A 12,545-nucleotide genomic window follows, 5' to 3' on the forward strand; every position below is an offset into this window, starting at 1 on the left:
ATTATCAGACTGCATTCCACCAACAATGTGTAAGAGTTTTAGTTCCTATCATTTATTATGTTCTGTCACCTTAATTTTAGTCTTTTTGATGGATACATATGTAATTTCTCATTGTGGGTTAAATGAGCATTTCTTTGACTAATGATATTGAGCGTTTTTTCATGGGTTATTGGCCATTTATCCATCTTTTGGGAAATTTATCTTCAAATATTATTCCTATGTTTTCTTTCTTTCTTTTTTTTTTTTAGCTTTTTAAATTTTTTTATTTTTACATATACATGTATTTATTAGGTTTCCATTTTTTTGCCTTCACAAAATTAAAGAGGCTTAAAATTTAATAACAACAACAATGTTTAAGATAAGAACTAGGAACAAAAACCTTGTAAAGAATGAATGAACATAAATACATTCAGAAAAGAAATCAGAGAATTGCTGCATCAAAATATTAAGCAATAATAATAAAAATAATGCAAAGAAAGTAACATTCACATTGTCAAATAAGAGTATGTCTATTATAGAATGCTTTGACTCTGAGATTCAGTATGGAGTCATCTGTTAACTTCTTATATTTTTAAGTCTCAAAAAATAGACAACTAATATTTTTAAATAAAAGTAAAAGATAATTTCAAAAAACAGATCATGCCAAATGTTATAGACAATAGAAAAAGAAGAAATACTTCAAAATCATTCTACTTGATCTTGATACACCTGATATTAAAATTGGAGAGAATATATTGTTGTAAGGGGAAATTACAAACATATTTCACTTATAAGTGAGAATGGCATATCCCAAAGAACATATTAACAAGTTGATAAAAATTAATGTTTAAGTAATATACTTTGGTCAAAATTAAATCCAATTTATGTGAGAATTAGTCACTATTTTCTTTTCTTGTTTTTTTTTTTTTTTCTTCTTTTCCTTTCTGTCACCCACTCCCTCCTTCTCTGTCTGGTCTCCCCTTCCCCTCATGCCCCATTGTGTCATTAATTGTCATTAATTGTCCTCATACCAAAATTGAATACATAGAATTCTTTCTTTTCTTTTCTTTTTTTTTTTTTTTTTTTTTTTTGAGACTGGGTCTTAGTATGTTGGCCTCAGTAGAGTGCTATGGTGTCACAGCTCACAGAAACCTCCAACTCTTGGGCTTAAGTGATTCTCTTGCCTCAGCCTCCCAAGTAGCTGGGACTACAGGTGCCCACCACAATGCCTGGTTATCTTTTTCTTTGTTACAGTTATCATTGTTGTTTTAACTGGCCTGGGCCTGGTTCAAACTTGCCAGCCTTGGTGTATGTGGCCAGAGCACTACCCACTGAACTACAGGCACTGCCTTGTCTATTTTTTAATTGGGTTATTTGCTGCTGAGTTGTAAGAGTTCTGCATGTATTCTAGATGACAATTGTCGTGACCCCTATGGCATTGGTCTCAGTCACCACAGGAAGGAACCAGGCGTGACATGGATTAGAAGTACAAGCTTGCAGGAGCTGGGTTAACCTTAATTGCAGGGTAGCCCTGAGCTCCCTCCCCAACAGCTAATTTATTAAGGTTATACACAACAGGTGTGGAGAGTTAAGGTAATTGACATATACAACAGGTGTGGAGAGTTAAGGTGATTACATAGGAGGGCTACATGCATAAGGATTGCCACGTGCTCTCCTCATATGTTTTTTCCTCAAGTGTTCTTTCCCCACAACCCTCATGAAAAGGTACTAAGTATCAGTGTTTATCACAAGCTTACTAGTGAGCAACCAATCTTACCTCATTCAGGAACACTGAGTTACTTCGGGGATTGCTCCCAAGTCACAAAACATATCTAGGCTTGCCAGGAGACAGTCCTGTTCTCAGCATGTCCCTTTAATGTGATAAGAATCAGTAACTGTCCTTTGCAAGCACAGTGTCCATTCCTCTACAGACAATCTTTGTCAGATACGGTGTTTCTAAGATATTCCTAATCTGAGGATATATCCACTGAGATATATCTAGTTTTTCAAAAATGTTTTAATAGTTCACTTTATTAAATAACCAATTTTGTAATGTCAGATCAGTGTATTGGCTTGTTAGGGGACATCATAACTTCCTTAATGTGTCACAGACTAACATAGACCATTCCAGGTGTCAGAACATTGCCTTTTATTCAGTTTATTGATGACAGAGTATGGAATGAAAATGGACGGGTAGATAGTTGCTTGTCAGAAAAGTTGTGTTAATGTTTCAACATACCCTGGTTTAAGTGGAGCCCTAGGGAAAGTTGTTTCATACACTATCTGCTTCCTCACCCAACATCCTCACTGGTTCCTGTGTACCTTTTTTACCTATTAACTCTGAGATGTCCTAAACCTAAAAAGTTCCCATTTGGATATATGTACATAGGAGTAAGTAAAAAGATACCTCACTCCAACTCTTACCTGTGGGATTAAATGGCCTGGAATATGGATAATGAGCTATGGTCAAAGCCAAGATTTTTAAAGGAGCCTTTGACAGAAACATTAACATTAGCATCTCAGCTGGGTACAGTGGCTCATAGTAGTGAGGGCGACATAGTAAGACCCTGTAATACTCCCACTCTGGGAGGCCAAGGGGGTTGGATGGTGTGAGCTCATAGGTCCCGGACCAGCCTGAACCAGAGTAAGACCCTGCCTCTAAAAACAGCTGGACATTGTGGCAGGCACCTGTAGTCCCAGATACTTAGGAGGCTGAGGCAAGAGAATCGCTTGAGCCCAAGAGTTTGAGTTTGCTGTGAGCTGTGACATCATGACACTCTACCGAGGGCAACAAAGTGAGGCTCTGACTAAAAAAAAAAAAAAGTATATATATATGCATCTTAATTCAAATCCAGAAAAAAATGATACAGGGAGAAATAAGGTCTTAGCTGTGTTTAAAAATTTCCATAAAAATGCACCTTGACTCACATCTGTAATCCTAGTGTTACCAGAATTTCTTTCTTCGGTAGTCCTTGGTCTTGGCGATTCAAAGAATGAACCTGCAGACAACAGATCAGTGGTAAAATAGGATTTTATTAGACAGAAAAGGGTAAAAAAGCACCAGAGCTTTTGGACAGAAGGACTAAAAGACACCAGAAGTTCTGGCAGAGGGAAAGACCCAGGTGGAGGGTCTCCACGTGTGTCCTTTATCTAGGGGTATAAGGTCTTGAGGATAGCATTTGTCCAAAATGTTGTTTTAGCTGTCCAGTGCTGGGTTCAAACTTGCCAGCTTCTGTGTATGTGCCTGGCACCCTACCCATTGAGCTACAGAAGCTGCCCTACTTCTGTTTTCTAATCTTGTATTTTATTTCTTGAGTAAGATGTGAGATAGGATTGGTGGTTCATGGTTATTTTGCATTTATTCCATATGTAATATGCTATTGATACATACATTGGTTTTACTTTGAGCTGAATAAAAAAACAATGGCTTGGGGCGGTGCCTGTGGCTCAAGGAGTAGGGCACTGGTCCCATATGCCGGAGGTGGCAGGTTCAAACCTAGCCCCCGCCAAAAAAAAAAAAAGAAAAACAATGGCTTATTTTTTTTGGGGGGGATGTAAGGTCAGATTTTGGTTATGTGGGAAATAAATTGCATCATGCTAGGCAAAAATAATTTTCAAGTATAAGTATGGGAAGAGTATAGTATATATTGATATTGCTTAGCTCAAGGGTACATTGTGGTGGACATTTTCTATTTATTTATTCACATATTCCTTCCTTCATTCATTTGTCCATTTATTTACTTCCTAGTGGGAGTGAGGGTTGTGTAGGACATGAGTTCTCTTTCATGTTAATTTTAATGCTAATTTTCCATTTTCTCAGTTCCCCTGGAAGTAGGGACAAATACTTTATCTGAGCTCTGCCAGTGAGAAGCATTGACTCAAGAGGAAGTGACACAAAAAATCAAGGACAGTGGAGAATTCTTCAAGAGGTGGTAAAATTTAAACAACACAGAGTTTTCAGGGATAGAACCAACAGCTGTGCTTTGGAAGCATGTCATGCGTGTGGGTGGAACAGTCTGTCTATCCAGGGTTCAGTGGTGACAATGGGTCCAGGATGAGCTATTCTGTGCAGTGGTTTTGGCAATGACTGTGTGCCTAGCCTCTTTTTGTTTCTGCCTCTCTTATAAGCTTGGTTCTTCTTCCTTCTTGTTGATTCTAAGACTTACCCAATATTCTTTCAATAAATAACATTCTGTTTAAAACAACCACAGTCAGCTCCTAAAAATTCTAATTAACAACCCTAAGTTATAAAGCCATAAAACTCGATTTTAGTACTTTTTATTGATTAAACCTTTAGCTTACCTATTGTGTAAGATGCTATGCTAAGAGAGTATAGCAACATTTGCCAACTCTGTAAATAAACTAAAAGCTGTTGTATTTTGTATTTTAAACAGGTGAAGTTTATGGCCCATAAATTGTATCTGAATAAAGTTTGTAAAAAATAAAGTATCTTAGTATTTTCTTATGACCTAAACATTTTGTCTGTTTACCTTCCCTTTACTTAAGAAAAGAAAAAAAAAACTTTTAAATATGTCATGTACCATATAACTCCCCCATTTAAGGTGTATAGTTCAGCAGTTTTCAGTAGTATATTCACAGAGTCATGCAAGCATCGCCACAATGTAGCTTGAGAACATTTTCATTACACCCAAAACGAACCCCTATCTCTGAGCTGACACTCTCCATTCCCTCCTCCCAACGCTCCTTTTCCTGGAACCACTAATCTACTTTCTATCTTTCTATATATACTATTTTGAGGATTTCCCATATAGCAGTCATGTGTGTTCTTTTGTAATCCCTCTCCTTTTGTGTGCTATCACTGTCATTCCTTTTAATCATACAGATTTGTTAAAGTCTAACTGAGATTTGTGTATATACACACTGATATACGTCTTTAATATTTTCATTTTGGTTATGCTAAATTTAAATTTATCTATGAGAGAGAAATGGTATCTTTATGCTGAGTCTTCCTGCTGAAAACAACAATGTATCCTTTCATTTACTTAAGTTTGAAGTTTCCTCCATAGCACTTTCATGTTTTTCCACACTAGGTCCTTCACCTTTCCTACTGAATTCATCCCTAGCTATTGCTTCTTTTTCATCTTTTTTCTACTTGAGCCTTCTCTTCTTCACTTACCAGAGTAGAGATGAGTGATTCTGTTAGTGTTCTTTCTATGCGATCTGTGTAACAGATGATTTTCCCTTAAGTCTGATAAACAGTATATCTCTACCTGTATGTATATATGAAACATAAAATGTACCACAAGAGCTAAATTGTTAGTGTTTCAGACAAATACTTTCCAAGAAATTCAAGGATTTTGTTTCAATGAAAAATTTAAAAAGTGAGAAAAGAAAGGAAAAAATGACAATATTTGTTTTCCAGAGTTTTCTGGAAATTTATTTCTCTCTTTCTCCCATCCTTATTCATTACTTCACAGTTAACACTTGCTCTGGTCCATTTGTGGAAGAACCAAGTTTCTTGCACTTACATTACACCTTTTCTTGCCTGGGAATGATTTTTCCTTAAGTTTCTGATTCTGCATCAGATCTCAGTTGAAATGTAAACTCTTTTCCCAACTTACTGAGTAAATTGGGCCTCTCCCACCATCATTCTTTCACTGAACTTCATTTCCTTCTGAGCACCCATCACAACGTAATAACGTCTACCAACTCCTTCCTCCAGTGCCTACCATAGTACAGGGTACACACTATGCCTTCAGTAAGTACTTTTCACCGTTAAAGAGAATTTAATTAGAATGTGTAAGTTAGGCACAGGTCTCATTGCATTTTACATGCATTTCTCAAGGGCACACATCAGAACTCCAGCCTCTTTTAATTCCTGAAATTTCCTCCTCCCACCTGAGAACCTAGCGCCGCCCTCCCCCAACTCCACTCCTTCCTCTTCCTTCCTAGAGCCTGATCGGTGCTCGCCAGTAGAGGCTTCCAGGGCTGTGACCCCTGAGCGGTAAGACCCGCACATGCGCATTACCTGAGCAGTAGCTGAGGTCCCCGTGGAAGGCAGTGGCGGTACCACAGCTGCCGCGGTTGTGTAGCGCTGGACTATGGTCCAGGCCACCGGGGAAGTGGTCGCAGTGCCGACCTCCGGGGCTGCCAAAGGCCTCAGCAATGGGACAGGCGGGACCTCGATGCCGTCCAATAACACGCTCTCCCGCAAGCTGCGTGGAGATGAGGCTGGACAAGGACAAGGTAACCCGGGAAAGCGGGGGTGGTGTTCTGGGCCCCGCGCTGGGCTGTGGCGGTGTCAGTCCGGCAGCTCCAGCGGTCTTCCTGCCACAGAGGGAGCCGCTGCTTAGCGGGAGCCGAGTGGGTGTTAATGGGGAGGTCAGGAGCCCCCGGAAAAGTAAAGGGTTTTCTCGGTGTTTTCCCTGCTTAGAAAGGTTCCTTGGGCTCGGTGGCTCATTTCTGTAACCCCAGCACTCTGGAGGGCCGAGGAGGGTGGACTGCCTGAGCTCACACGTTCGAGACCAGCCTGAGCAAGAGGGAGACCCCCATCTCAAAAAAAAAAAAAAAAGAAAAAAGCCGGACATTGTGGCAGGCGCCTGTAGTCCCAGGTACTTGGGAAGCTGAGACAAGAGAATCGCTTGAGCCTTGGAGGCTGAGGTTGCTGTGAGCTGTGATGCCAACTGCACTCTACCGGGAGGACAAAGTAAGACTCTGTCTCAAAAAAAGAAAAACAAAACAAAGATTCCTTGAAGACTCAATGGATGGAGTTAGTGGATCGCGGTGCCCCGAAAAGTGGCGCCCGTGCACCCCCGGAGGTCTTCGGTTGTCTGAGATGGGAGAGAGGAGAAGAGCACCGGGCAGGATCCCAAACCAATGCAGATGAGGCAGCGGAATGGGGAGTGGCAGGAACCTGAGAACAGTGGTCCACGGTAAGAGAAGTGACAACAGAAAGAACTATTTACCCTTCTGCCTTTGGCTCATGAACTATTTACCCTTCTGCCTTCGGCTCCTATGAACTCATAACTACTAATTTTGTTATTAGCTAAACACGGTATATGATTTATGGGGTCAGGCTGTGTTTCTTTCCAAGATAAATGTCCACATGCTCTCCCAAATACCTCCAGAAACTTCAGCTGAACTTTCCAACTACCCAATTATATCTTCTGTGTCCCTGAGGCTGGATAAATTGGCCATGCCAGTGTCACATAAAAAAGTATGTAAAAATGACAACTTTACAGAAAATCTAGAGGTGACTGAAAATAAGCCATTACTAAGACTTTGATTCCTGTGTGTAAAAAAAATAACATTACAGTGTAATGAAAAAGAAGAGCTTTGGCCACCACTTACTATAAGATGTAACCACTAAATGTGTGCGCTGTGATTTGAATAAGTCCTTTAACTTCTCTAAGCTTCTGTTTAGGAATTGAGAACAGAGCTGGTAACTTCTCATGGCTGTTGTGAGGACTCTGAGAGAATCAAGGTGAAGCCCTCAGCACAGTGCCCAGCACTTACTGTTTCTTAACGAATGTTAATTTTATCATGCAATTTATAAAGTGTTTAGTGTGTCTAGTATTGATATTTATTATTTCATTTAATAAAGCTACTCTTAACCCTGGGCAAAATAAGGCATGGAGAGAGTGCAGCTGGGTTAAGTTCTGTAACTAATAACTGGTGGAGCTGTAATCTGCACCTGAGTCTGTATGATTTTTTGTTCACTCTGCATTTACTGACTAATACTTTGAACCAGGTCTTAGGATATTTCAAGGCCATACTGAAAAGAAAGTGCTTCACTTTGTGGATTTTTTTTTTTTTTTATAAATACTGGTTAATTGTAAATACTTTTTTGCTCTCAAATATTAAATTCAATTTGAATAGCTTTACTGTTTTTGTCAATTCAGCCAATATTTCAAAATAACATTATAACAGACATAAAAGGGTAAGCCTATTAGAATATATACATTACTTGAAGTGTAGAAATCTGTAGAGCTTAGGATATTAATGGAATGTCCTGGGCTTGGTCCTTTCCTCAATCTGTATTCTCTTTGTAGAAGGAATCTTTTACTTTTATGATTTAAATGCTAAAAAGCATTGTGACTGTCAGATATATAACCCTGTTCCTGACATCCAATAGAGTTCCACATTTGTACAATCAGCTGTCTATTTATACCTCTAGTTGGGTACCTGGTTGACATCATAGTAACATAACATGGGCAGAATCTGGATTTTTCCCTAAACTTGTTTCACCCTCATGGTTAGTAAAGAACATCACCATTTATCTACTCAAGCAAGAAAGATATAAGTAATTTTTGTCCCTGTCACTTTTGACAATCCAATCCGTTAACACATCCTCTAGGCTTGACCTTGAAAAACATGTTTTTGGAATACCTTTTTCCTTTTTTTCTTTTCTTTTTTTTTTAGACAGTCTCATTATGTCGCCCCGAGTAGACTGCTATGGCATCACAGCTCACAGCAACCTCAAACTCTTGGGTTTAAGTGATTCTCTTGCCTTCAAATCCCAAGTAACTGGGATTACAGGCACCTGCCACAACGCCCAGCTATTTTTTTCTTGCAGTCATCATTGTTTAGCTGGTCTGGACTGGGTTGGAACCCACCAGCCTCAGTGCATGTGGCTGGTGCCAAGCCTGGAATATCTTTTTCATCTGCATTACTGCCATTTTGGTGTAAATCACTATGACTTCTTGCTTGGATTTTGATTTTATCCTACTTGCTTTCTTTCTTGGACCCCTCAACTATTCATTCTCTTTACAAAGCTGGAATAAACTTTTAAACATATAGTGCATATTTCCACTTAACACCTTAATAGTTTCCCATATCTCCAGTCACACTGGCCTTTCTACTGCTTTAGGGTCAATTGTACTCAGTGTTTCCTCTGTTTGGGGAAGGCTTGGCCCCCATGACTGGCTGTTGTCTACCACCCAGTCTTCAGTTCAAAAGTCCCCTCAGAGAGTCCTCCTTCTGTGAGTTGTTTCCAGTTATTCACTTCCTTGTCTAGAGACTGCCAGTGGTACTTATTCTTGTGTAGATCCTTCCAGGTATACTTTATGTATATACAAGTAAATATACATGTGTATATTCCTGTTTATTTTGTAACAGTTGGTATTATAAATTTACCTTGGTGTTTCACTTACCGTATTTCAAAGTTCATACTATGTCATTATATAAAGAATTTTCTCTTGTTAAAAAAAAATGGGTATATCATTTGATAGGCATTTGTACTATTTGCAATCTTTGCAATTCCAAGCAGTTCTGCAATGAATGACTATTTATGCATATATCCATACATATACATATATACATGTACATATATAAATATAAATATATATGTGTGTATGTGTATATATCTGCTGTTATGCAAAATTAAGTATCCCTTTACTGTTTTCTGGAGATAATTTTAATGTTCAGTAATTTGAAGGGTAGCAAACATGTTTTGGATTATTTAATAGAAATAAATTATTTGAAAATGATCTCATTACATTTTAGCTTGAGATTAGGAAACGTTTAAAAGTCAGTCCTGGCGGTGCCTATAGCTCAGTTGGCAGGGCCCTGGCCACATACACCTAGGGTGGTGGATTTGAACCTGGCCTGGGCCAGCTAAGCAACAATGACAACTGCAACCAAAAAATAGCCAGGCATTGTGGTGGGTGCCTATAGTCCCAGCTACATGGGAGGCTGAGACAAGAGAATTGCTTAAGCCCAAGAGTTTGAGGTTGCTGTGAGCTGTGATGCTATGGCACTCTACCCAGGGTGACAGCTTGAGAGTCTGTCTCCAAAAAAAATAAAAATAAAAATAATAAAAATAATCAAAAAAATAAAAGTCCCATTGACTTTTTTCTCTTACCAATCATGTAGGAAATGTTGGAAGCTCTCAAGGCACTTTCAAAATTTTTCATTGAAAATAGTTTGCAGACTTGAAGTAATTTACATGGAGATATTGAACATAGAAGTTTAGCCATCAATGAAGAATTTTTAGGCATTTTTAAGGAAGTAAAGGGGGTATGTAAACTCTTTTCATATAGCATTTATTGAGAAGGTACTATATGCCTGGCTCTGTGTGAAATATTTTTTAATCAGGTTGATGTGTTTGCTGTTCATATACTATGTCCAGATAAAAGGCTTAGCTACTCATGCTATATCTTGGTCTGTATTTGGACCACATATTATTGTGATTCAGAATCAGATCTCCATTAATGCTGGTTCTTAGAAAGTTGTATTTGTTCCAGAAGATTATCTTAGGAATTTTATCTTTATAAACAAAAAATAACATGTCTTTGAATGGCATTCCAACAGGACTGTCCCCTCCTTGATAACCTTTACTCCATTGGAGATTAGTTAGAATTAAGCTACTTGTTACTGAATCTTAAAGTATGAATTTTTCAGATTAAGGTCAATTATTTATTTATTTTTCTTTTTTGAAACAGAGTCACACCATGTCCCCCTTAGTAGAGTGCTGTGGCGTCACAGCTCACAGCAACCTCAAACTCTTGGGTTTAAGTGATTCTCTTGCCTCAACCTCCCAAGAAGCTGGGACTACAGGCACCTGTCACAATGCCCAACTTTTTTTTGTTGTAGTTTTCATTATTCAGCACACCTGAGCCGGTGACCTAACCACTGAACCACATTAAGGTCAATTATTTCAATGCATAAATAATGATTTATCATACTTGAGAATATAATCCACTCACTATAGAATGAAAATAAATTTTATTTACATTATTACATTTTATTGTAATATTTATTAATTATGTTAATATGTTGTAATAACATTGCTACGTGAGTTATGGAAATGTTAGATATGGTTTCTTCTTTTTTTTCTTTTTCTTGAGACAATTGTTTTCCCTTTTTTTTTTTTTTTTTTTTTGTTTGTTTAGCAGGCTGGGGCAGGGTTTGAACTTACCAGCCTTGGTGCATGTGTTCCATGCCCTAACTGCTGAGCTATGGGAGCTGATCCTGCCTGCATCTGGCTATTTTCCTTGGAGATGATGTCTTGCTCTGGCTTAGGCTGGTCTCGAACCTGTGAGCTGAGGCAATCCACCTGCCTTGGCCTCACAGAGTGCTAGGATTCAGTATGTATCACAAAACAAATAAATCAGTGTTGACATCAGTCAACCATATATTTAATAAGCAGCTTTTATTTGTCCAACTTGACATTCTGCTCCAGAATGACGTGGCAAGAACAAGTGTTTAACAGATATATAAAAACATCATCTTCAGCATAAGAATGTTGTGCTTACATCAAAGACGTGTGATGTGGAGTATGCGTTTCTTTATGTCATAATCTTTACGTTTAGATTTGCATTTCCCTTTCACTAGACTATGTATTTCTTGAGAGCAGGGATTTTTGTTGTTATAAATTTTGTATTACTAGCAACTAGCACACCATTTTTATTTGGCACATAGAAGGAATTGAATTAATCCATGTTTTAAAATGTGAACAAATACCTGTTATACCTTCCATGAAAATTTAGAGAAAGTTGAGATCTATATATGGGAAGGCTAATTAGAATAGGTGAAAGAATTTGTTTTCCCTTCGTAGTGATCTTTCAATTTCAAGTAATGTAATTTTCCTGGAAAATATGGGCAAAACATCATACTCTTAATTTTAAAGAATTTTTTTCAAGACACTGGGAAGAGTAAAACCGATTCATAATGATGTCAAAGTTCTCTTGTGTACAAATCGGCAAACAGCTGGGTGAGTAACAGTTCATTTAACTAATTAAATTGCTACTTACATTTCCAAAATTTTAAAGCTGTTTTATTAAGAGATTCTTTTTGAAACTGTGTGACATTTTGTGAAATAGGAGTTTAATCTTTATTTATCTTTGGAAAAGGGGAAAGTTACGTCCTGACTTGACTTAACTACATGTTTAGATTAAAACAGCTATTGATAAGTAATTGGTAGTGTTAAAATTTGACATTTGTTTAACTGTAAAAAATTATTCCATAAATGATCAAAATTTAGTATACTGTAGTCAAGTCATTGTATAATTAAACAAAATAATTAGGTGCTTAGGTGTAGCTGTTGACTAAAAGTTTAAATTATAATAAATGCTGATTATTTTTTTTATTATTATTATTTTTAGTTTAGAAATAATGGAACAGATGCCCTTGCCTAAAGAAGCAGATTATGTGCTCAGTGCCTACAGCTCAGCAGCTAGGGCGCCAGCCCACATACACCGGAGCTGGTGGGTTGGAACCCAGCCTGGGCCTGCCAAACAACAGTGACAATTACAACCAAAAAATCTCCTGGTGTTGTGGCAGGTGCCTGTATTCCCAGCTACTTGGGAGGCTGAGGCAAGAAAATCACTTAAGCCTAAGAGTCTGAGGTTGCTGTGAGCTGTGATACCACAGTACTCTACCCAGGGCGACATGAAGAGACTGTCTCAAAAGAATAAATAAATAAATAAATAAATAAAAAAGAAGCAGCAGCTTATGAAAGACTTTACCGATGGGCTCAAAATAAGTGATTTCTTTCATGTTCTCTGGATTCATGAATATTCACCTTTCATTTTTAAAATTCTACTTGGTCTTTATTTGATATATTTTGATTTTATTTATTTTTTTCTTTCTTTTCTTTGAGGCAG

General features: G+C 37.9%; 1 long non-coding RNA gene across 1 annotated transcript in view; it reads right to left on the bottom strand.

The window, feature by feature from the left end:
• Positions 1 to 7,316, bottom strand: part of LOC128582312 (uncharacterized) — a 312,656-nt gene extending 305,340 nt beyond the window's left edge. The window contains exon 1 of the long non-coding RNA XR_008379025.1: positions 7,287 to 7,316. This is a non-coding gene — a long non-coding RNA (uncharacterized LOC128582312). The remainder of the gene's footprint in view (positions 1 to 7,286) is intronic.
• Between the last annotated feature and the right edge of the window lie 5,229 nt (positions 7,317 to 12,545).

Source organism: Nycticebus coucang, chromosome 1, assembly GCF_027406575.1.
Source record: "Nycticebus coucang isolate mNycCou1 chromosome 1, mNycCou1.pri, whole genome shotgun sequence".
Classification (NCBI taxonomy): Eukaryota; Metazoa; Chordata; class Mammalia; order Primates; family Lorisidae; genus Nycticebus; species Nycticebus coucang.